The sequence below is a fragment of the Berghia stephanieae genome, chromosome 4, assembly GCF_034508935.2.
Source record: "Berghia stephanieae isolate SIO BIC M18660-M18661 chromosome 4, UCSD_Bste_1.3, whole genome shotgun sequence".
In the NCBI taxonomy this organism is placed as follows: domain Eukaryota; kingdom Metazoa; phylum Mollusca; class Gastropoda; order Nudibranchia; family Aeolidiidae; genus Berghia; species Berghia stephanieae.
The window spans coordinates 23,817,878-23,841,200 of record NC_088363.1 but is presented as its reverse complement, the minus strand read 5'-3'; the positions used below and the strand labels follow the sequence as shown (position 1 = coordinate 23,841,200).

The following is a 23,323-nucleotide window of genomic DNA, read 5'->3' as shown; positions in this document are numbered from 1 at the left end:
TAATGGTAAAAGGTGACATGAAGTTCTTTTGTTTACCTTTTATCTCTTTATCATCACCTTTATTATTATTATTGCTATTATTATTATTATTAATATTATTATTATCATCATCATCATCATCATCATCATCATCATCATCATCATCATCATCATTAATAATAATAATCAATATAATTATCTCACACACGCAGGCTCACAAACACACACACACACACACACACACACAAACACACACACACACACGTCTTATATATATATATATATATCATAATATTATAGTAATTTTTATAATCACAGCTGACCAGAGTGTCGGTGATAAATTCAGCACTATGGGTACGGATTACACGAAGAAAGATGGGTGGAGGGGTGTGTGCGTGGGGGGGGGGGGGTGTTCGTGGCCAAATACGTTTATTGATACAGGGCAAAATTATTGACTCTCCGTCCCAATTTATTGACATAGACTATTTTAGTATGGCTCCTCGTGTTTACATAAGAACCTGCACTCAACGATAAAGCACAGCTCATCAAGGACTGAGTGTAGGTGTTAGATACCTGTTTGTGAAATCCCTAACAGTTTTTTAAAAGGAGGAGAAGAAGAAGAAAAAAACGACTGTCTTTGAACGTGTCATGAATAAATAAAGGCATGATAGATGACATAGCACATCAAACGGGTATCGCCCATAATTATTGACATCGTCGTTTAAAACAACGAGTACCACTACCACTACTACTACTACTACTACTACTACTACTACTGCTGCTGCTACTACTACTACTACTACTATTATTATTATTATTATTATTATTATTATTATTATTATTATTATTATTATTATTATTATTATTATTATTATTATTATTATTAATTGTCATGGTCTCAAGTGAGTAAAGAGCTACTCGACTATGCATAAAGATATATGTAGAATGAGGCCCCAGAATTTACTAGTTACTATAAATGAAAAACAATTAACGATTTGTTTACAATGAAATAAAAATAATGATGAAATTTAATTAAAAGAGATAAACAGTGATCGTGGCAGTTACAAATAGAGATATGAATATTTTACGTAACTTATGATAATATGTCTGGTTCGTAAGTTTACGTTTCCAGGCAGTTGATGGGCTTGGATGATCTATTCCTCTGATAATAGGATTGGACTCGTAAAATTCCACTTCCAGGCAATTGGTAAGAAGTTATTGTGAAGTCCTCTGACAGCGGGCTTGGGTTTGATCCTTGAAGATTATACAGTCAAAGTTAAAAGCTCCGGCGTCTTAATGGTGTAGATATAATATCTACAAAGTCCCAAAAGATAAAAATCTTCCAGTATATATATAGGAATAGAGCGACTGGCCGTCCGGCATAGATTGTGGAGAGAAAGTGAGTGCAGAGTGTTAGACCTATCAGCTTTTATAATAAGTGGCTACGTGACAGAATGTAGAACGAAAAGTATTCACTAATTAGAAATTAATTCGAGGGAAGGCTATAAAAGGAAAGACGATCTAATATTAGAAGGTAAAGTTTATCTAAGCCTACCGAAATATAACTGGAGTGAGATGAATTCAGTTCTTAATAAAATAAAATTTATAAGATAATTGTGAACAATCTTTACTGTGACACCCCCCACCCACGTTTAAAATATACTCTTTAACCATTATGGGAAAGATAGATTTTACAAACGGAAGTAAATTTACTATCATGATACTCTAGCATTAATCCATTGTTATGATTTGTGCTACAATTAAATTATTTATTAACTAGACATGGAAATGTTTATATTAACGTAGGTATATGAATGGGCGACAATAACAATGAAAGATTGTGATTACAAATCATTGTGATGAACGACATGATGGCAATGTGATTACAAATCATTGTGATAAACAATAATGATGGCAATGAAGCATGATTAAAGTCGATGATATGAAGGTAATTTACTAAATGAAATGAATGAAAATGTAAATGAAATATTGACATTTCAATTATTAATCATAAATGAGTGAAAATTCATAACAATAATAGATAAAGAGAAGATTTCCCAAATCATGAATGGGTATGGTATATATATCCAAACAATACTCAATGTTACATTAAGTTGGGTCATCATGTTTACAAATAAAATTATCGAAATTGTGCGTTCTGATTTGGCATAGTTTGCGAGGTAACTAACAGTATGCATGGGAGGTTAAGTTATACCCTTCTCACGTGTTTATACTAATCGAGAAAGTAGGTCGGCGTGAATATTTTCACAGCCTGGTATGTGAGAGATACTGAAAGTGTAATTTTGCAAAAATAGACTCCACCTTAGTACTCTACTATTATTCATTTTGTTATTTCTTATGTACGTGAGTGGTTTATGGTCCGTTTCGACCACAAACTCTTTTAGCAGTAGATATCTGCTGAATGTCTTTAAAGCAAAGACGATGGCCAGGCCTTCACGCTCTATTACAGAGTATCGTGATTCTCTGTCCAATAATTTTCTGCTTGCATATAAGCAAGGCATTAGAGTTCCCTCATGTTCCTGTAATAGTACACCTGCGATGCCCTTATCAGACGCGTCAGTTCTTACAACAAATTCTTTTGATATGTCGGGTAATTTAAGAATTGGTTCTGAACAGAGTAATGCCTTTAATTGGTTTAAAGCTATTCTGACACACTTCTGTCCAAACAATTTTGTTCGGTGACCCATTCTTTGTCAGATTTGTTAGCGGTGTCGCGATGTGCGCGAAGTTGTAAATGTATTTCCTGTAAAAATTTAGGAGCCCAAGTACTTTGCGTACTTCTTTTTTTGTCTTAGGTGGTTGCAATTGTGCGATTTTTGTTTGTTTTTCTGTCTCGGGTGTCTGTGTCCCATGACCAACGGTATGATTAATCCTGCATTTGAAGCTTCGATATTAGTAAACATAGGTTGCGACACTGTGTCTCTATCAAAATACTTTTTTAGCATATTTGCATGGAATGTCTTTGTTGTGTTGTAAATTTTAATCTCGTAATTAACATTAGATTTTACTGCTGTTATTTTGAATGGTCCTTTCCATGTAGCTAAAAGTTTACTCGAGTCATCGGGTAAGAGTATTAGTACTTTGTCACCAATCTCAAATTTTCTTGACTTGCTTTTTCGATCGGAGTATTCCTTGTATTTCTCTGCTTTTTTAGTGACGGATTCCTGTGCTAGCTTACATGTATCCTCTATTCTGTCTTTCAGGTTTCTTACATATTCGTAAGCAAACATAATTTCGTTATTGTCCTCCTCATTCCCTTTACAAATGTCGGCTACTATATTGATCGGGCCGCGAGGTGATCGTCCATACATCAACTCAAATGGGGAGTAGCCTGTAGATTCTTGGGGTATTTCTCTATATGCAAATAGGATTGCTGGTAAGTATCTGTCCCAATCATCTGGTTTTTCTGCTGACACTTTTCTTAACATATTCTTTAGAGTGCCATTAAATCTTTCACAAAGACCATTTGCTTGGGGGTGGTAGGGAGTTGTGAATGAGTGTTGGATTCCCATGAGTTTCATGGTTTCATGCATCATATGTGATGTAAATTGGGGTCCATTGTCCGACAGTATCTCATTTGGTATGCCTATTCTAGTAAAAATTGTCATCAATGCTTCAGCTATGTGATCCGATGTAGTTGATTTCAATGCTATCGCTTCTGGCCACCTGGTTGCGTAATCGACTAGTGTTAGTATGTGTGTATGGTTTCTATCTGATTTTGTTAAAGGGCCTATAATGTCAATTGCAACTTTTTGAAAAACTTTTTCAATAACTGGGGTTGTCTCTAATGGCAATCTCGGTATTCTGCCTTTTGCGACTCTTCTTTGGCATGTGTCACAAGATTTCACATATTCTCGGACGTCTTTAGTAATTCCAGGCCATGTGAAATTCTCGGATATTCTCTTCAATGTGGAAGAGCTCCCAAGATGTCCAGAAGTTATTGAATCGTGCGCTATTCCAAGGATTTTGTTTCTGTAAATACTCGGCGTGACCAGTTGTTTAGCTATTTTGTTTCTTTTCCTATGTAACCTGAACAGAATATCTTTTTCAATGATGTATTCAACTTTTGATTTCATCCCTTTGTTTGCGATATTGAAATATGAAGTTAAAGTCGGGTCCTTTTTCTGTTCTTCAATGAACCTGTTCCTGTCAAATTGTTGTGGTTCAAGAGAAATAGTCATTGGCTTCTCTGTTGTCTTAGTCATCTTTCTTGTTTCTGCTAGACAAGCTGTTTCTTGGGTTAATGACCATTCTTTTACATCTTTTGGGTTGTCTTTAAGACCTTTTATATTGCCAACAATAACATCAGCGACGGGGTTGGGAAGTATACAGCATTCCACTATTCCTGTATAGTATGGGGTTTCTATGTACACGTTAGCTGTTTCAAAGGTTTCGACTGTGCCACTGAATGTGATGCATTGTACCGTTTTTCCAGTTTTGTCTTCGTCATTGATCAAAGATGCTTTTATTCCTACTGTACTGCATCCTGTGTCTCTCAATATTTTGCAATCAGTTCCATTAGCTTTGCCTTCACAAAAAAATAGCGATCCTGATTTGTGAGTTTGTGTTAAAAGTGACATACCTTTCACGCAATACACATTTATATTTTCTCCTGACATTACTCGTGTCTGATTGTTTACACCTGTTTGGAGTGATGCATTTGCAGTTTCTTTTGGATATCCCACGATTTTGTAACATTTGTCTGCTGTGTGGCCTTTCATTCCACAATATTGACATTTAATTATAGGTTTGTTGGTTTTCTTATACTCAGTATTATTGTCAGTGCTATTTCTTGTTTTGTTTTGATAGGGTCGGCTATGGTCTCTATTGAACTGTTTGTTCCATGGTTTGTTACTATGATCATCTTGTTTCACTTGCGTGTTCCGAGTGATTGATCGGCTCGTTCTATTTGAGTACTGAACTTTAGGTGTACCTGGACTCTGAGCAGCAGCAGCGTAGTATGGTTCCTTTAATGTTCTGCTAAGGGGTGTCAATGGATGTGCGCTGTTAAAGTTTTCTGCGTAGATTTTTAATTTGTCCAAGTTTTCTGGCTTTCTCTCTTTAAAGAATGCGACTAAATCTGGGTTGCAAGCTTGATAGATTCGATTCTTCAGCGTGAGATAGTAAAGGCCTGCAAAGTCGTCTTGTTTTACGTTTGCCAACTCAAGCCACCGATTTAGAAATTGAGTAATTCGGTTCACGAATGTATTAAAGTCTTCTCCACTTTCCGGTTTTGTAGTGTGAAACCTTTCCTGGTAACCATCTTCCGTTAATCTAAATCTTTTTAGTAGAGCGTCTTTAATTTTACCATAATCATCTGCATCTTCAGTTGTTAAGGTATAGAAAACTTTTAGCGGTTCTCCAGATAAGCAGTTAATCAAGGCTGTGGCCCATTTGCTTTCTGGCCAACGATAACCTTTAGCCTGAACTTCGAATCGGTGTAAGAAGGATTCTAGACAGTCTGAGCGTTCATCGTATGTTGGCATGCGTGGAAGTTTCACGAAAAATTCATCACTATTATTATGTTTTCTTTCATGACCGGTTTTTGTTTTTTCAATTTCCAGCATCATTTGGGTCCTTTTGGTTTCTTCTTCTGCTAATGCTATTTGTCTTTTTAGTTCCCTTTCTTGGACTCTTTCTTCTCGTTCTTCTCTACGTATTCTTTCTTCGTGTTCTTTTTCTTCTCTACGAATTCTTTCTTCATTTTCTTCTCTACGAATTCTTTCTTCATTTTCTTCTCTACGAATTCTTTCTTCATTTTCTTCTCTACGAATTCTTTCTTCATTTTCTTCTCTACGAATTCTTTCTTCATGTTCTTTTTCTTCTTTTACTTTCTCTTCGCACCATGAAAATATTCTTTCCTGGGGTATTTCTAAGTCCTTTGCGAGACTTAAGTATCTTTTATATGCTTCCATGTTGCAATAAATTAGTTACGATGTTTTATATATATATTATATTGACAGGATACTGTTACTGACTGTTTTATTTATTTACACTTACTGGAATGAACTGTTCTATTTTTAGAAATCTCTCTCTCTTATTTCAACTTATTATGTATGTTGAATTTGATGCCTTTTATCGTTATATCTTATAAAGCAATGTGTCAATACAATGCGGAGTTATTATGACTTGTGTCAATAACAATGTGTCAATCGCGTGTACTCTAAACTATGTTACTACGAAAAATGTATCACCAATGTGTGTGACTCGTCGTTAGTTTGTGTACAATTATTCGCAATGACGCTAATGTACTAGAGTGTGATAACAATAATAGGATGCCAAAATAATCCCAAGTTATCTATCACTAAATATAACACGACGGCTAGTAGACTCCTTTTATTATTATTTAGTTTTTAAAGACTCACTTTTCAGAACATAATATATAAGTGGTTTTCGGTAACAGTAATATGCCAAAAATGCATTTAAAACAAATCACTATGCAAAACAAATCACGATGTCTATAGTTACTATGTGATGCCCAACTCATGTAAAAGAGAATAATGAAGGATATATTTACCAACTCAGTTCGTGGCTGGGACCTCTCTCTTGTTCAATGGTTGTTCAACAATTGTAATTAGGCATTGAAGAGTGTTTAACAGTGATGTCTGAAATACAAAACAATAAAATATCGTAAGATTTACAATAGTTACAAAATGTGTTCACAACACTGAGTGATTGGATGACAGGTGAATGAATCGTTATGGAATGTAAACATATTGAAAACAATTCATGAATGAGGCAAACAACAAAATGAAATGAGTGATATAATAACAAAGTGGACAAGGAATGAATGAATGAATGAAAAACTGAGTGAATAGATGAATGAATGAATGGATAATGTATGAATGAAAGAATGAAGGGAGGAATAAATGTATGAATGATTGGATAAATGAGTGAATAAACGGATGAATGGATGAATGGATGAATGAATGAATGAATGAATAAATAAATGAATGAACAATGAATGAATGAATAATTTATAAATGAATAAATGAATGAAGGAATGAATCAATAAAATGCTATTCAATTTGAATGAAAGAATGAATGGATAAATTGCTATTCCATTTAAATGAAGAAATGAAAAAGAAAAAAAAATTAATCCTGTAAATAGGGAGTTCAATTAAAATATGATCAAGTGGGGCAATTAAGAGTTTTACAATTTAAACTTTAAAGTTAGATGAAATAGATACAAGTAACTAAATAAATTCAATTCTTTATATGTGTCCCCTCCAAAATGTCATGGTCTCAAGTGAGTAAAGAGCTACTCGACTATGCATAAAGATATATGTAGAATGAGGCCCCAGAATTTACTAGTTACTATAAATGAAAAACAATTAACGATTTGTTTACAATGAAATAAAAATAATGATGAAATTTAATTAAAAGAGATAAACAGTGATCGTGGCAGTTACAAATAGAGATATGAATATTTTACGTAACTTATGATAATATGTCTGGTTCGTAAGTTTACGTTTCCAGGCAGTTGATGGGCTTGGATGATCTATTCCTCTGATAATAGGATTGGACTCGTAAAATTCCACTTCCAGGCAATTGGTAAGAAGTTATTGTGAAGTCCTCTGACAGCGGGCTTGGGTTTGATCCTTGAAGATTATACAGTCAAAGTTAAAAGCTCCGGCGTCTTAATGGTGTAGATATAATATCTACAAAGTCCCAAAAGATAAAAATCTTCCAGTATATATATAGGAATAGAGCGACTGGCCGTCCGGCATAGATTGTGGAGAGAAAGTGAGTGCAGAGTGTTAGACCTATCAGCTTTTATAATAAGTGGCTACGTGACAGAATGTAGAACGAAAAGTATTCACTAATTAGAAATTAATTCGAGGGAAGGCTATAAAAGGAAAGACGATCTAATATTAGAAGGTAAAGTTTATCTAAGCCTACCGAAATATAACTGGAGTGAGATGAATTCAGTTCTTAATAAAATAAAATTTAATAAGATAATTGTGAACAATCTTTACTGTGACATTAATATTATTATTATCATTAATATTATTATTATTATTATTATTATTATTATTATTATTATTATTATTATTTATTATTATTATTATTATTATTATTATTATTATTATTATTATTATAATCATCATACTCATCATCATCATCATCATCATCATCATCATCATTATTATTATTATTATTATTATTATTATTATTATTATTATTATTATTATTATTATAATTATTATTATTATTATTATTATTATTATTATAATCATCATACTCATCATCATTATTATTATTATTATCATCATCATCATCATCATCATCATCATCATCATCATCATCATCATCATCATCATCATCATCATCATCATCATCATCATCATCATCATCATCATCATCATCATCATCATCATCATCATCATCATCATTATTATTATTTTCATCATCATGTTATTTTTCATTATAAGAAGACCTGGCAAAATAGCGTCATCAATTATTCATTTTCTAAACAAATTCCTGGCTGTATTTCTTGTTTACTCAGTCACAGGGTGCAGTATTCAACACGACAAGAAAATAAGGTGTATAAAAATGTATACGTACATTCAGCCTATCCCAGTGAGATAGCTACCTATAGGGCTCAGCGAATGCTGACGACTTGCTTGCCGGCTAAAAGAAGAGCTATCTATCTATATATAAAAGATAAACTATATTATTCATACGAGCTAGATAGAATATATTCGTTGCCCTGGAAGAGAGCCAAGATTGAGATTTCATTTAGATGCCGGCCGGCTGCACTGCATACTACGAACGCTATTTACTTCTTGTGAGTTCAGAAAATCGCTAATCACCTCACAACTTATGTCTGGCAAGGTGTGCTAGACTTAAGACATTCTTCTTTTCTTTTTTTTTCCTGCCAAAAGCAAGGTGCGAGATGCTAGTTTTATACTGCCATTCCGAAAGGATACAATAAAACAAAAAAAAAACAAAAAACAAAAAAACAAACATGTATTTTAATTTTTGGCCAGGCATCTTGTCCTTCAAATAATCGGTCGATTAAAATGACCCTCATCTTGTCAAAAACACTCAAACCTGAGACTCAAACCCGGGACACGGGTTTGTGATAAACAGATTTAAAAACAACATGCATTGGAACAAGCATTCGCATATTATTTCAAAGATTATTGTTATCTTATAACAAAGACACGTGCTAACAGGATATAAAACCATTGGTTTGGTTTGAATGCATTGGCACACAGTGTAGTATTATGAAAGATAAATAAATACGTTGAAAAGTACGGTAAATAATGATGAGTTAATTAGGGAAACAAAAATTGTGTAACGGTGCCAAACTTCTCGGTTCGATTCTCAGCCAAATTGCTTTTGTAGGTTGTACCCATTGGCTGTGTGTCAGAAGAAAGGAATTTATCAGCAAATTACGACCAAAAGTTTCATTGCCCCCCCCTCTCTCTCTCTCTCTCTCTCTCTCTCTCTCTCTCTCTCTCTCTCTCTGTGTGTGTGTGTGTGTGTGTGTGTGTGTGTGTGTGTGTTCTTTACTCCTTTTTTTTCACACACAGTCTCATACGAAGGCCATAGACCTGTATGCATATCAATGTGTGCTCCTTTTACATAATAATAACAATACCTTCCTAGCGAAAGAGGGAGTTGTTACGCACAACAGATATGAATAAACATGAAAACACCGTTCACGCCCAGATACCATTTCAGTTTTCTTTCTTTGAAGCGTCTTTCATGTCACAACGACAAGTTCAGTCGAGTTTCGAAGACTTTGAAATTACTCCATTGTACTGATAATAAAAATAAAAAATTGAAAAAAAGGGAGAGAGAGAGAGAGGGGGGGGGGGGGGGAGACAAGCGCATAGCGCATGCATTACAATATGCATTATTTGTAAACCGCCGTCTTAAAATGGTTTTATGTTAGAGTGATTGAAATGCTGAAAAAAAAAAGAATTTATAGTGAAAAAAGATAACCCAATGTAATACATACTAAGCTGATGGAAGATGTCAGTGTCCTATGTCAAAGTAATGAACAAAAATAAACATGACAGCTTCGAAAAAGAAATATTTCTCTTCCATCTGTCTGGATATTAAGTGATATTGTCTATCAGGCGTCATGTCTCGTTCTACGTGCAAAGTGTTGCTGTTGGTCAGGGACCCCATTGTAAAGCGCTTTGAGCACATTTAGTGGATATTACTCTATATAAAAGTTCAGGTTTTTTTTTTTTTGTTTTTTTTTTTTTAATATATTAATGTTTTTATTGTTTGTTTTTTCTATTTCTTGGCCGAAGAAGGGTTTTGAACCCGAAACGTTTCGTGTTTGGTATTTTTGTTCTTTTTCAAAGCTGTTATATTCATTTTTGTTCATTACTTTTGACAGTCACTAAATATGAAACTTAGATTAATTTTGTTTGTCTTGTGGTGTGAATAATAAATGTAATTTCATGGAGTGGTTGAACCCAAAAGTTCAAATTATTTCTGATCATTTACAATGGACTCCGCATAAACTAAAAAATTCTTAAAGTCAACCTTTACTTTAAGTCAACACTACTTGTTTGTCCCATATTTTCTCTTTATCATCATCCTCAATAGTTCTAATTATTATCATCGTTTTCATCATTAATGGTATCGTAATTATTATAGTATGGACATCTTAATTGAGGAATTAAAATCGAAAATTCTAAGAGATTCCATTCTAACCTCAAGGTCACTCGTCCGATCTTATAAAACTTCAAATGTTTCTTTTTCTTGCTTTTTTTCTTTGTAGATTTATATTTTCTATGTCAACCATAGCCACTGTTGATGCAATTGTTGATAACATAAACATTGACAATTTTTGTAAACAACAATTTAAAAAGACTATTTACTTCCTTCTCTAAACATGTCCATACTTTTTTTTTTTAAAAAAGGAAACATCAAAACGTTGCCAATACAGGAATCTAATCGTTTGGCATTGTATAGAGAGAGGAATGAGATGGTGAGATAGAAGAGATGGGAGGAGATATAGAGAGAGGGATAGAGATGGAGAGAGGAATGAGAGGGTGAGATATAAGAGATAAGAGGGAGATATATAGAGAGGGATAGAGATGGAGAGAGGAATGAGAGGGTGAGATAGAAGAGATGGGAGGGAGATAGATAGGTAGATAGATAGGTAGATAGATAGATAGAGAGAGAGAGAGAGAGAGAGAGAGAGAGAGAGAGAGAGTGAGAGAGAGAGAGAGATGATATGTCCATGGACGGTAAAATGAATATGAAGGTTAGGTGTGCGCATTGAGCCGTGTCCACAAAGCTTGTGGATTCCTCCTCTTCTTACCTGTCTCTCCCTATTGTCAACAAGGGCGGGAAGGGGTGGGGGAGAAAATATGAAAGAAAAATAGAAATTAGTGGGAAGTAAGAAGGGGGGGGGGGGTGAGGGGGGTGGAGGGGTTGGTGAACGGATAAAAAAAAAAGGAGGAGAGAATGACAGAAAAAGAAGAAGGAAAGAGTGATCACAGGTGACTGAGCACAGGGGGTTAATTTCGGCTGACACGTTAGCATGTTTATCATTGCCAGCATTACTTTATGGACACTCTCCTACTATGTTTTCATTCTCTCTCTCTCTCTCTCTCTCTCTCTCTCTCTCTTTATTTCTCCCGTTCTCTCTCTCTCTCTCTTTCTCTCTCTCTCTCTCTCTCTCTCTCTCTCTGTCATTCTTTCTTTCTTTCTTTTTCCCGTTCTCTCATTCTCTCTCTCTCATTCTCTCTCTCTCTCTCTCTCTCTCTCTCTCTTTCTTTCTTTCTTTCTTTCTCCGTTCTCTCTCTCTATCTCTCTCTCTATCTATCTATCTATCTATCTATCTATCTATCTATCTATCTATCGATCGATCGATCGATCGATCGATCTATCTATCTATCTTTATCTCTCCGTCCATCTTTTCTCTTCATCATCAAAGGACCAATCTGTTCGTCATCAATGGACCACTCTGTTTCTCATCTCTCTTTTCCCAATTCACTCTTCCTCTCTATCTTTTTTCTTTCAATCAAGTCATCTATCAATCAAATTATTTATATTTTTCTCAATTCTTATACTCTGTCTAACCTACGTTACCTCACTAACCCCCCCCCCCTCTCTCTCTCTCTCTCTCTCTATATATATATATATATATATATATATATATATATATATTTATATCTTTCAATGCACACATACACATACATCCACACACATACACACACACTGAAACTAAAAGAGAACAGATTTATAGATACATGATATTTTGAGATGCCAAATCAACATAATATTCTCACCAAACCCACCCAAGCGTCCCATATAAAACCATCACTCCTTCAAAAGATTTAATTATGTAGAAAAACTATACACATCAACACATCAAAGCCTAAGTCCTATGTTTTGATGACTCAATTCTTATTTCATTATTATTCATTTAGGAAGCGCTTTGAGGCCTGGATAGGGGGGGGGGGGGGGGGGGGGGGGGGCTTATAGAAATGCATTTGTTGTTGTATCAGTATTATTCATAATACAAAATATGAGAAACCTGTTTTGTTAGTTGTTGGTACTTAATCTGAGGTCAGTACCGAATGCATACTGAAAAGAATAAGAAAAGAGAGAGACCGACAGAGAGAGGGAGAGAGGGAAAGAGAGAGAGTGAATGGGAGAGAATGAGTAGTAGATAAATAACTGAAGGAGAGAGTGAGAAAGACAAATTGTGGGAGAAAGACAGACAGATAAGGAAAGAGAGAGAGAGAGAGAGAGAGAGAGAGAGAGAGAGAGAGAAAGAGAGAATGAGAGAAGAGAGAGGGGCAGAGAGAGAGAGAGAGAGAGAGAGAGAGAGATAGAGAGAGAAAATGAGTAGAAGCCAAATAACTGAAGGAAAGAGTGGGATATACAAATTGAGAGAGGAGAGAGAGGCAGAGAGAGAGAGAGAAAGAGAGAGAGAAGAGAGAGAGAGAGAAAGAGAGAGAGAAGAGAGAGAGAGAGACAGGGAGAGAGACAGAGAGAGAGAAGATATCTACTTGGCAACTCTTCACAGCGGGATCGCAATGTTTACATTTCGAGCAAACCGACATTTAAATTCAAATAACGCCCGGCTTGGACAGTCACAGCCGCAACAGACAGCAGCAGCAGGTCAAATCAAAACGGGTTCATTGGCTGACTGCTAAAAATAAACATTCACACGGTCCACATTTACTGATGGCAGATCTACACTTTTTTTTTTTTTAATGTTAAAATATAAATATTTTAAAGGTTACTTTCAGATACTAGCCTAAAACTACGAATATTTTCTAGAAATACGAAATTTTGCCTTCCAATTTCAAAACTAATAAATCATCTTTAAGTCGTTAAAACTTATTGAAAAATAACGTTTGGTGCTGGGCTACAAATTTAATGTTTTCGATCTGGATTAAGTTGTTGAATTTTAAAGTTAACTAACTATAGCAGTTACCATCTTTTATATTCTATGAACTACGATTTTTTTTTTTTAGACTTTCAAATAGGCAGGTCTGCTTACACAGTAAGTTCTCAATAGGCTTCAACAGTCGAGATGTCACTTCCCTCGTTATGACGCTTAGTAACCGCCGAACCATTAGTACTAACAATATATTGCTGAGGCTACAAACCAGTATTCAACGACGAAACATGATTTTACTCCACCCCAATTGGAATCAGAGCCCTCAAACAAATGTTTAGTCGTAATTGATAAAGCATACATCTAATAACAACAACAGCAACAACAATAATAATAATAACAACAACAACAACATCAACAACGTAAATCACTAAGGCAGGTTAGTTAACAATCAGAATGAACTTGACCCATACATGGCCTGTGTAATTTTATGGCAAGTGAGATAAGACGAGAGTTGTGACTTGTAACAATACATTGTATTTTTAACCTTGGTCAAAGACACAAGTTTACTATACTATGATTATCATCTTATGCAATACAAACATTCAAAACTGGCAAACCTTCCTTAGGAGACGGACAGATATAACTCCATGTCTCTAAATATACAATGGAATGTGATAAAGCCAACGCCGCTTGATCAGAAAGATTGGTTTTATATATATATATATTTTTTTAAATTTTGGTTTTTATCTTTTTATTATTTGTTTTTGTTTGTTTGTTTGTTTTGGCGTTGTTGTTTTGTTTGTTTGTTTTAAGTTGGGGGGGGGGTTGTTTTGTTTTTGAAGTTTTGTTTGCTTTTTTGTTACTTTATTGACTTTAGGGATGTTGATTTTACGCGAATTCCACTGTATCTAAATCAGCTCTGAAGCTGTCCAACTGGATGAATTATGCATGCTTGGGGCATACACAACACACACGAGCCGACAAAGAGTTTCGTTCATAATTATCAGTGACCTTGATCTGTATACCATGTGTCTACCATTGTAACTGATCTTCTAAAAAGAAGTCCTTTTTTATCATAGGTATGATGATATTAGTCAATTCTTTTCGTCGTCAATTCTAGAACTTTTAGTAAATATTGAATGAATGAAGTTGACGTCATTTGGCTTCTTATTTTAAGACTACCAGATAGGTGATTTGTTCTTACTATAATAATATCTCCAAAAGACGAAATACACGTTAAAGATTACACGTCCATTTGTGTGTGTATGTGTGTGTGTGTGTGGGGGGGGGGGGGGTGAGGAGACAGCATCGATTATTTAAATACAATCTACAGTTGGACACGGTGCGGTGTTATGAAAACTTCGAAGGCCTGACAAACAAATACAAGTGTCTTTAAAAAGATTCGAACCCAAAGTCAGTTGACCATAAGGTGACTGACAGACATGACCACTACATCAACATTGCCTTCATTAGTATTGGCATTCAATTATGATTGGAAGAAATAACAATACTGTTTCTTTGGAGCCATCATCAAAGTTGTTCTCTACCCTCTGAATAAAAAGAGTCAATCTAGGATTACTTTCCACCTAATTTATTTTCATTATTACACCCGGAGAATTAATGAGTGGTGAAGGTACGCAAGACAGGAAAGAAATTAATGGATACTCTCCCCTTGTTTTACTGTGTTCCCAGACCTGAATGTTTTAAAATCAAATCGACACACCAAAAGTAATGAAATGATGATGACTGAGATAACACAGGTCGTGTAGACTGAGTTTGGCCTGAAAAGTCATACTCAAAATATCAACAGATTAAGATGGCAACCAAATTATTGTCAAATAATCCCCCAAAATATTAGAATTTTCAGGTTTGAGAAATTTTTATTCACATACAAATTGGAGGCCATCTTGATCGAACAATAATTGAAGTAAAAAGGGTGTTTTTTTTTAATTCTTTTTTTTATTGCTTTCTTTTTTGTTTGTTGTTTTTCTTTTTGTCTTGCTTTGCTGTTGTTGTTGGTTTTTTTGTTGTTGTTTTGTTGTTTTTTCCTTTTTTTTGGGGGGGGGGGGGTTGAGCCAAAATGTGTTGTTTTTTTTCTTAAATGTGTTTCTTCAGTGAATGACAATAACACACAAATTATCTAAATCCTAAAGTATCCAATTATTCATTTCATGATGAACGACATGTCAGTTTATATGGCAGTTTGAATGTGTCAATTAAGGTAGGCAGACTCGCACAATTTTTGATACGGATGATGATCGTTGGTGTTTTGGTGTTACTTGCATTTGATGGTGTGTTTGATTTTAGGACGACACGAATTAATCTACACGATAAAAGTTCATAATATGTCCATCGATGCATTCCCAAAAGACAAGATCAATCAGGGAGTGTATCCCCATGTCTCTTTTGTTAAATAGACAGTAAGTAATAAACATTTTATCCCTTTACGCAATAAACTGGCACAAGGGTAATAACTTTCCGTCAAATCTTATTTAGACCCAGTTACCCAATCACTAAAAATACTTTGTGAAGCGCCGATTTAATAAGTGAGGCCTAGGGTTAGTTATCAATGCATGGTGATATTATATTGAATTCAATTTTTATAACATAAATTCTGACATAATACAAGGGCGATTTAAAAAATACCCCATCAAAATAACATGATATCAATTCAATCATTGAAGTTACGTGGAAGTGAAATCAATAGTGATATGGCGAGGCAAATTACCCATTATATATAATATGTAACTGCATTGAATAAATCAAAATATAATATGGCTTCGACTCCTATCTCCCTTGATCCGGTGCTGGATGAAACCGGCTGTAGACAGTAGGTCGAGCCCCACCAATATCAAGCGTGGCCGGGAGATAATAAAAGCATGACTTTCCGTGATATCAAAATTAGTTTTATCTTGTATTTTATAAGTGGGCGGTTTCGTCACTTAAGGCCTGGCCCCACACATCGTAACGTCGTTGTGTTACGACTGTCTCCTACTCTTTGTGCGGTTATGTGGTCTGGTGGTTTTACACTCGCTTTCGGGTCGGAAGGTCCTGGGTTCGACCCTCGCTCGGCGCATAGTTGAGTCCTTGGGAAAAGCTTTTTACTTACATTGTCTCGCCGTACTCGGGTGTAAAATGAGTACCTGGCCGTCAACAGCGTTGTCTATATCGGAAGAAAAATTGTATGGTACGTGTTTCTGTTGGTCAGAGATCCGTGCTTTGAGCACGTTTAGTGGATATTGCGCTACATATAAGGATAGTATAGGCTCTATAATACGTATTAGGTACTTAGATGAGAACAAAAAAATACCGATTGGACTTTATTGTGCACCTCGTTCTCGGATTAAGTGAGGGACGCTGAATCTTAAATTATCGAAATTGAGTTCCTTGTGGCCTGCTGGAGGAATAAAAGAAGTGTGTATTTTGAAGCGCATTTAGCATGGTGAAACCGTGGAAAAGCGCTATATTATAAAAGTGGATATTAATTATTTATTTATATATTTAGTTCATTCATTCATTTAGTTATTTATTTATTTCATGTATTTATTATTTGAATAAATATTCCCAGATTGTTAGGTGACGTGTGTCGCAACAGATAAAGCAAGGAAGATGACGACGAACATTTTGACGGAGAATGGGTACAGGTCTTTAGACCGGTCGTGTGGACGGGTTGATAAGTGAAGGAGACAAACCTGTCTTGCGTGACTGTTCTGTCTATGGTTCGCTGCTGATCGATGGTTTTGAAAGGAGAATGTGGGTGGATGAATCAAAGGTATATATCATTTATATACACAGTTTGCCGTACTCTAGAGAAGAAGAAAAAAAAAAAAGAAAGAAAAGAAAAAAAGAAACACGTATTGAACATTTTGGACAGAAAACTCGTCCTTGAAATGTAGACCGATTGAAATGACCTTGATCTTGGTAAAAAAAACTCTCAAGCCTGGGATTTACGAAGTCCGAAGTTTGAGAGTTTTTGACAGGATAAAGGTCATTTAAATCGATCGATATTTGAAGGACGATTTTTCTGGCCAAAATATTAAAAAAGTGTTTGTTTTTCCAGAGCATGGCAGCAGTTTGTGTAAATTTATCATGATAGGAGGCTTCGATTCTAAGATTTATTTATAAGATAGATTGAAATATAGATATACAATTCAGCAATTATATCATTATGATTAAGACCTCGAATATTGTAAATAAAAATTAGAGATCTGAGCATTGATAAATAGGTCTCTCTCTCTCTCTCTCTCTCTCTCTCTCTCTCTCTCTCTCTCTCTCTCTCTCTCTCTCTTTCTTTCTTTCTTTCTTTCTCTTTTTCTCTCTATCTCTCTCTAAACTTTGCATTCATGGATAATTATTCTGAGAGAGTAGGAGTATATCTTTACAAATGCTCATAAATGCAGCTACTCAAAAAAGAATAACTGGCTTTTCAAATTAACAAGGAATACTGGAGCCTAACCTTTGAATCATCACAATGCCATACAAAATGTTTTCAGCACCCAGCAGTTGCCAAAAGTGTCGTACTTCGGTTAAACAGTTTGTTCTCAAAAGAGCATACAATGGCAATCACGTGATGATGAAAATTCAAAGACACGTTAATCCAAAACAAACAAACAAAAACCCGACATCAGATGGGGGGCGGTGAAGGGGGAGAGGGGGCGGGGGGTTGTATGAAGCCTTATTATCTAATTTGCAAATGCAGTTCAGTTAAGACCTTGAGAATTCTAAAACCCGAAGGGGACGCAACTTAAAAATAAACAGACCAAAAAAAATGCAAACAAGAACAGAAAACACAATAATTATTTTATTATCTTCTATTATTTATTTAATAAGATCGTGTCAGGATGACCAACCTAAGCAGGTGTTAAAGGTGATGAACTAATGAAATGCTATTATTTAATAATATGATTAAATGAGAACGGCATCTGCCTGACAGTTGAAAGAGCCTTGTGGATCGTTTTCATGATAATTCAGTTATATGAGAGCAAACACTCACTTGAACTGATCATATTATAATTGAGGTAAATAATGTGTGTCTGTGTGTGTGTGTGTGTGTGTGTGTGTGAATGTGTGTGTGTGAGTAAGTGTGTGCGTGGATGAGGGGGAGGGGGGGGGGGGGGGGTTGTTTACGGTCTTTTCCTTTTACGAGGTGTCTTTCTACTTCTTAAAGATTCGCCACGGTTTTAAAAAATATATCTATAAATAAATAAAGAAAAAGCAATAAATGTGCAACATTAAAAAAATATACCATCGTTTTCAACGCTACAGTTATAATATTAGACTAAGGCAAAGCTGTAAGCCTGGAATAACTTTTCAATATACAGACTATACAGACACACAAGAACACATCTGCACACACACACACACACACACACACACAAACACACACACATATATAAAGCAATCTCTCTCTCTCTCTCTCTCTCTCTCACTCTCCCTATCTATCTATCTATCTATCTATCTATCTATCTACCTATCTATCTCTCTCGCACACACACACACACACACACACACACACACACAAGGGTATGTACAAATCAAAATCTTCAGAAAGAGTATACACAAGCAGAGCAATATGTACCAGAACTTTCTACCTTAAATCACCTGAAGAAAAAAAAAATAGAGCTAATGGAAAACGAATCTCCGGATAAATGATCTGAAGCTATCAGTAGGTACTTCAGCACAGTAGATTTAAAGAGTGAGGGAGAGGGACGGGGATGAAGGTATATATATATATCTCCGCTATTTCATCAAGTTTAATGTGTGTGGTTCATAATAAGTCGTATATTCCCAAGACCGTATGGCACTTACTTATTCCTCATTATTTTCATGCCATTTGTTTGGCGTCATTTTTTTAAAAAGCATTCCGCCACCGCCTTCAGTCAGTTACACATTCACTCCTGAGTCAAGTCTCGCCTAGCCATCCAGCTACGTGTTTATGGGGCTACAATATTCCCATTTCGGTAAATAAAAAAAAAGAAGATAGAAGTAATTTTATTAGACACACGTCATCAAAAACTGTTTTCTTTTTGATGACTAGTAACAGAGACACGAGGCTAAACCGAGGGATGGTCTTCGAGCGAGGGTGACTTCATACTTCATGTTTTTTGATCGACACACACACGTCCTCATCTCTGTCAATAAACGACTGATACTGTGCAACAGGTAGACTGAGGGCGAAGGAAAACACACACACACACACACCACACACACAAAACACATCCCGCACAGAGAGAGAAAGTGTGTGTGTGTGTGTGTGTGTGGAGGGAGGGAGAGAGAGAGAGAGAGAGAGAGAGAGAGAGAGAGAGAAGCGCTAACACACATAATAGTGGAATGGAGAGAAAGAAAGAGAGAGGGGGATGAATAATAAGGTGGAGAGTCAAAGGGGGTGAAAAAAAAAGATAAAAATTGACAGCAAAGAGATACAATGAATGTATGCGGACCAAAGACACAGAGAGAGAGAGAGAGAGAGAGAGAGAGAGAGAGAGGGGGGGGGAGGCAAACAGAGAGATAGATAGATAGATAGAGAGAGAGAGAGAGAGAGAGAGAGAGAGAGAGAGAGAGAGAGAGAGAGAGAAACGTGAATAAATAATTAAAAGAACACTTACCTTTGCAACTGCAGGCAAGGGAACGGTTGACAATGGACAAAAAAAATATCCAAAGGTAGTTGTGATCTATTATTCCATGCGACAACTAGATATATCTAAACTTTTTTTTCGATGAATCAGCTGAAAAGATTTTTGTGTGTTGTGTTTTGTGGGGGGTTTTTTTTTATGTGTGAGTATAACAGAAGATCAGCTGCAGCTCGAGTTACGTCCTTGAGCTAGGGTGACGCCTCAAAGTGGTCCCGCTTCAAAATAATGCACTACTTGCATAATAATGAGGACTGGTGATTCTCGTCTAATAACCATAAGAAGATTGTGCCACTAATCTCAATGACAACTGTTACATTTCAATCACAAACATGGATTGTGCAATTAATAATGTAAGTAGACTGAAAAATAACTGATTAAACACCGCACAATCTCACAAAAGTTGATTATTTGTTATGTGTAATCTAGTTATAATCCACAACAGGTGAAAATTGTAACAGACACTGAAACATTCACTGATATGAGAGTAAAAAAATCCAATGATAATTCAAAACACAGGAATTGAAATGTTTAGAAGTATGTATCCTTTGAAATGCAATCCATAAGTAGAAGAATGGTGATGCGATGGTTACAAATTCCACATAAGTAACACACAAGTTTTAAAAAGTGCGCACTTCTCCGTTATGATAGTCAGTCAGACCTTGAAGTACACACACCAACTCTACTACGACTACTACAACCGCTGAGTCAAGAAGCGTCGTCTGTGTTCAAGCTCCTCCCACTTTGTCAATCAATGCGACACTCCATTTTGGTCGTTGTCCTTATATGGCAAGAACGGGACCTGAAAAGCAAGTGGAGAGGTGAAAATAAAAATTTGGCTATAGACGTCACGTTTGCCAGATTATTTTTCAACAAATGCAGGGAGACTACAAAAAATGCCAATCCTCAAAAAATATCCAAAGTCTGTTGACTCCCACCCCTAAGAAACTACTCACTTTTGATAGACAATTTACTATCATATCCGGTGGCTTGCGTGTTTTCTTTTCTTTCTTTTTGAATTATACTAGAATTCCTGTTGGGGTAATGAAATAATTAAGAAAAGGTGTCATTTAAGTATATATACAAGAAAAAAATGCCAATGAAAATGCCAAATGCAATGATTTTTCTAATGCCAAACTTTTCAAAAATGCCAGATTTTTGGAATCTGCATTTAAAATGCCAAACTGGCAACCTATAGACGTCTACTTTGTTTTTGTTATCTATCCTCGATCTAATTTTACATTCTATACAACTGAGTCAGCGCGCTCTCTTACTAAATTGAGAGATAGATCCTGTTCATTATTTTTTTTTTATGAATTCGATTTTTAACTTACAACTAAATTGAATGTTAGATTTCTTACTCTCTCACTCTCTTTTCGTTTTCTTCTATTTTTCCCCCCTTTAGCCAAAGTCACCTTTCTTGGCAGCTCTGAATGAAGTCAGGTGTGTTTTTGTGCGCGTTTAGCATAGTTATTTTGAGGACAAGCGAGTCGGCGGACGAGATAAGGGCTCGTTCAACAGTTGGTTAGTGCCCTGTGATAGGGCTTTGACCGCGTTGTTTTGTTCTTGCGACCCACCACCTCAACCTGTTGTTATATCGGGGTGTACCAAAAGATGAAAATTGAATATATGTATTTGGAAGTGTATGCTATAAATGAATACTTTTGTAGAGTTTATATTTATTTACTCTTTAAAAATTAGATTCCTCCTCGTTAAAACAAACAAATGAATTATTTGTTTTGATTTGTTTTTGTTTTTTTTTTTGGGGGGGGGGGGGGAGGGGGTTTACGGCGCTTGCAACACATCTATGTCATATCAGCGGCAATAAAAAGTATGATAATTGGATATAAAAAGCTCTAAAATCACAATTAGAGCACCCAAGAATAAGTAAGACAAAGGGGAATTAGCTCAAATAGGGAACAGATGTAGATTCCAAGAGCACACTATCTGTATACTTAGTTGTGAGATCACCTAAAAGTCTCATCTAAACAGATATAGCGCGATAGAATAAACAGTAAGTGCCTCCCTGGCCACTAAGGGAGGTCAGGAACCCCACCTAGAATCAAATGAAGTGACATTAATCTCATAAATTCATTTTCCCCCTGCATCCTAACATTATACCATTTTTGAGGAAACGAGTAACATTTTGTGCATGTTTGTTTGATGATGTTTCCTTTTCTTTAACTTTGTAAATATTTTATTTATATTCATTTCATTTTAAAATTACTATCATCATTTTGGTTATACATACTAATTATTTTCATCAAGTATTTTCGAACATGGTGCATGAACTATACCTACATGATTGTCTATGCTTTACAATTTGTCCCTAACCAGCAGCAACGCATAAGGACGAGACATGACACCTGTTTGGCGATACTATAATTTTCGACATGAAAGTACCTATAACACAGTATAAACGGGGGGAAGGGGTGGGGGAGGGTTGGTACGATTGCTCTGGCGGGCAAAACAGGTGAGTTATTAGCATCAATAACAACTGAGACCAAGAAGTCTGACGACAGTAAACCAAGTCTTACGAAATAACGTAACCAAAGAGTTCAAGCCTAAGTCTTTGCTATAATATTATAGAATTAATTATAATGGCCAGCCTCGATGCAAGGGGGAACATTGTCTTTGCAGTCGTCGTCATCAAAATAGCAGTAATTTATATTTCAGGCATTTCACCTTATACTGCCTGCTTTTCGACAAAGGACACGGACGAGTCTTGGGCGCTATGACTATGAGACAGGCTGGAATTTCAAATGTATGTGGACGACTACTTGATAGATTATAATAGCGTTGCATTGTACACAGCTGTTGTGTAACTAAAGGTAAAGTATGAGTGAATTGTGTGTGTGTGTGTGTGTGTGTGTGTGTGTGTGTGTGTCTTGAGAGAATTACAATTGGACCCTTTGTTAGAATCATTTTAGACCTCATCCTCGTCGTCGTCGTATTCGTCGTCGTCGTCGTCGTCATCATCATCATCATCATCACCACCACCACCACCACCACTGCCACTACTATCATCATCATCATCATCATCATCATCATCATCATCATCATCATCATCATCATCATCATCATCAACAACAGCATCATCATCATCATCATCATCATCATCATCATCATCATCATCAGAATTCTCCATCTCCTCCTTCTCCTCCTTACTCTCCTCCTCCTCCTCCATTCCTCCTCCTCCTCCTCCTCCTCCTCCTCCTCCTCCTTCTCCTAAAAAAGAAAGATGGAAAGAGAAGGGATAGTGAAAAGAAGAAGAAGAAGAAGAAGAAGAAGAAGAAGAAGAAGAAGCAGAAGAAGAAGAAGAAGAAGAAGAAGAAGAAGAAGAAGAAGAAGAAGAGGTGGA

General features: G+C 35.8%; 1 protein-coding gene and 1 long non-coding RNA gene across 3 annotated transcripts in view; one reads left to right on the top strand and one right to left on the bottom strand.

Moving 5' to 3' along the window:
- Nucleotides 1–23,323, bottom strand: part of LOC144970269 (uncharacterized) — a 251,041-nt gene that overhangs the window by 108,383 nt on the left and 119,335 nt on the right. Inside the window, exon 3 of one of the 2 annotated variants that reach the window (XM_078909732.1) lies at nucleotides 19,939–20,764. The gene's annotated coding sequence lies outside the window, so the exon portion shown is untranslated. Of the gene's footprint in view, nucleotides 1–19,938; nucleotides 20,765–23,323 lie in introns of those variants that run through there. The other variant, XM_078909729.1, reaches the window with a different exon arrangement.
- The window catches only part of LOC144970274 (uncharacterized), a 265,721-nt gene continuing 250,260 nt past the window's right edge, over nucleotides 7,863–23,323 (top strand). The window contains exon 1 of the long non-coding RNA XR_013644929.1: nucleotides 7,863–7,881. This is a non-coding gene — a long non-coding RNA (uncharacterized LOC144970274). The remainder of the gene's footprint in view (nucleotides 7,882–23,323) is intronic.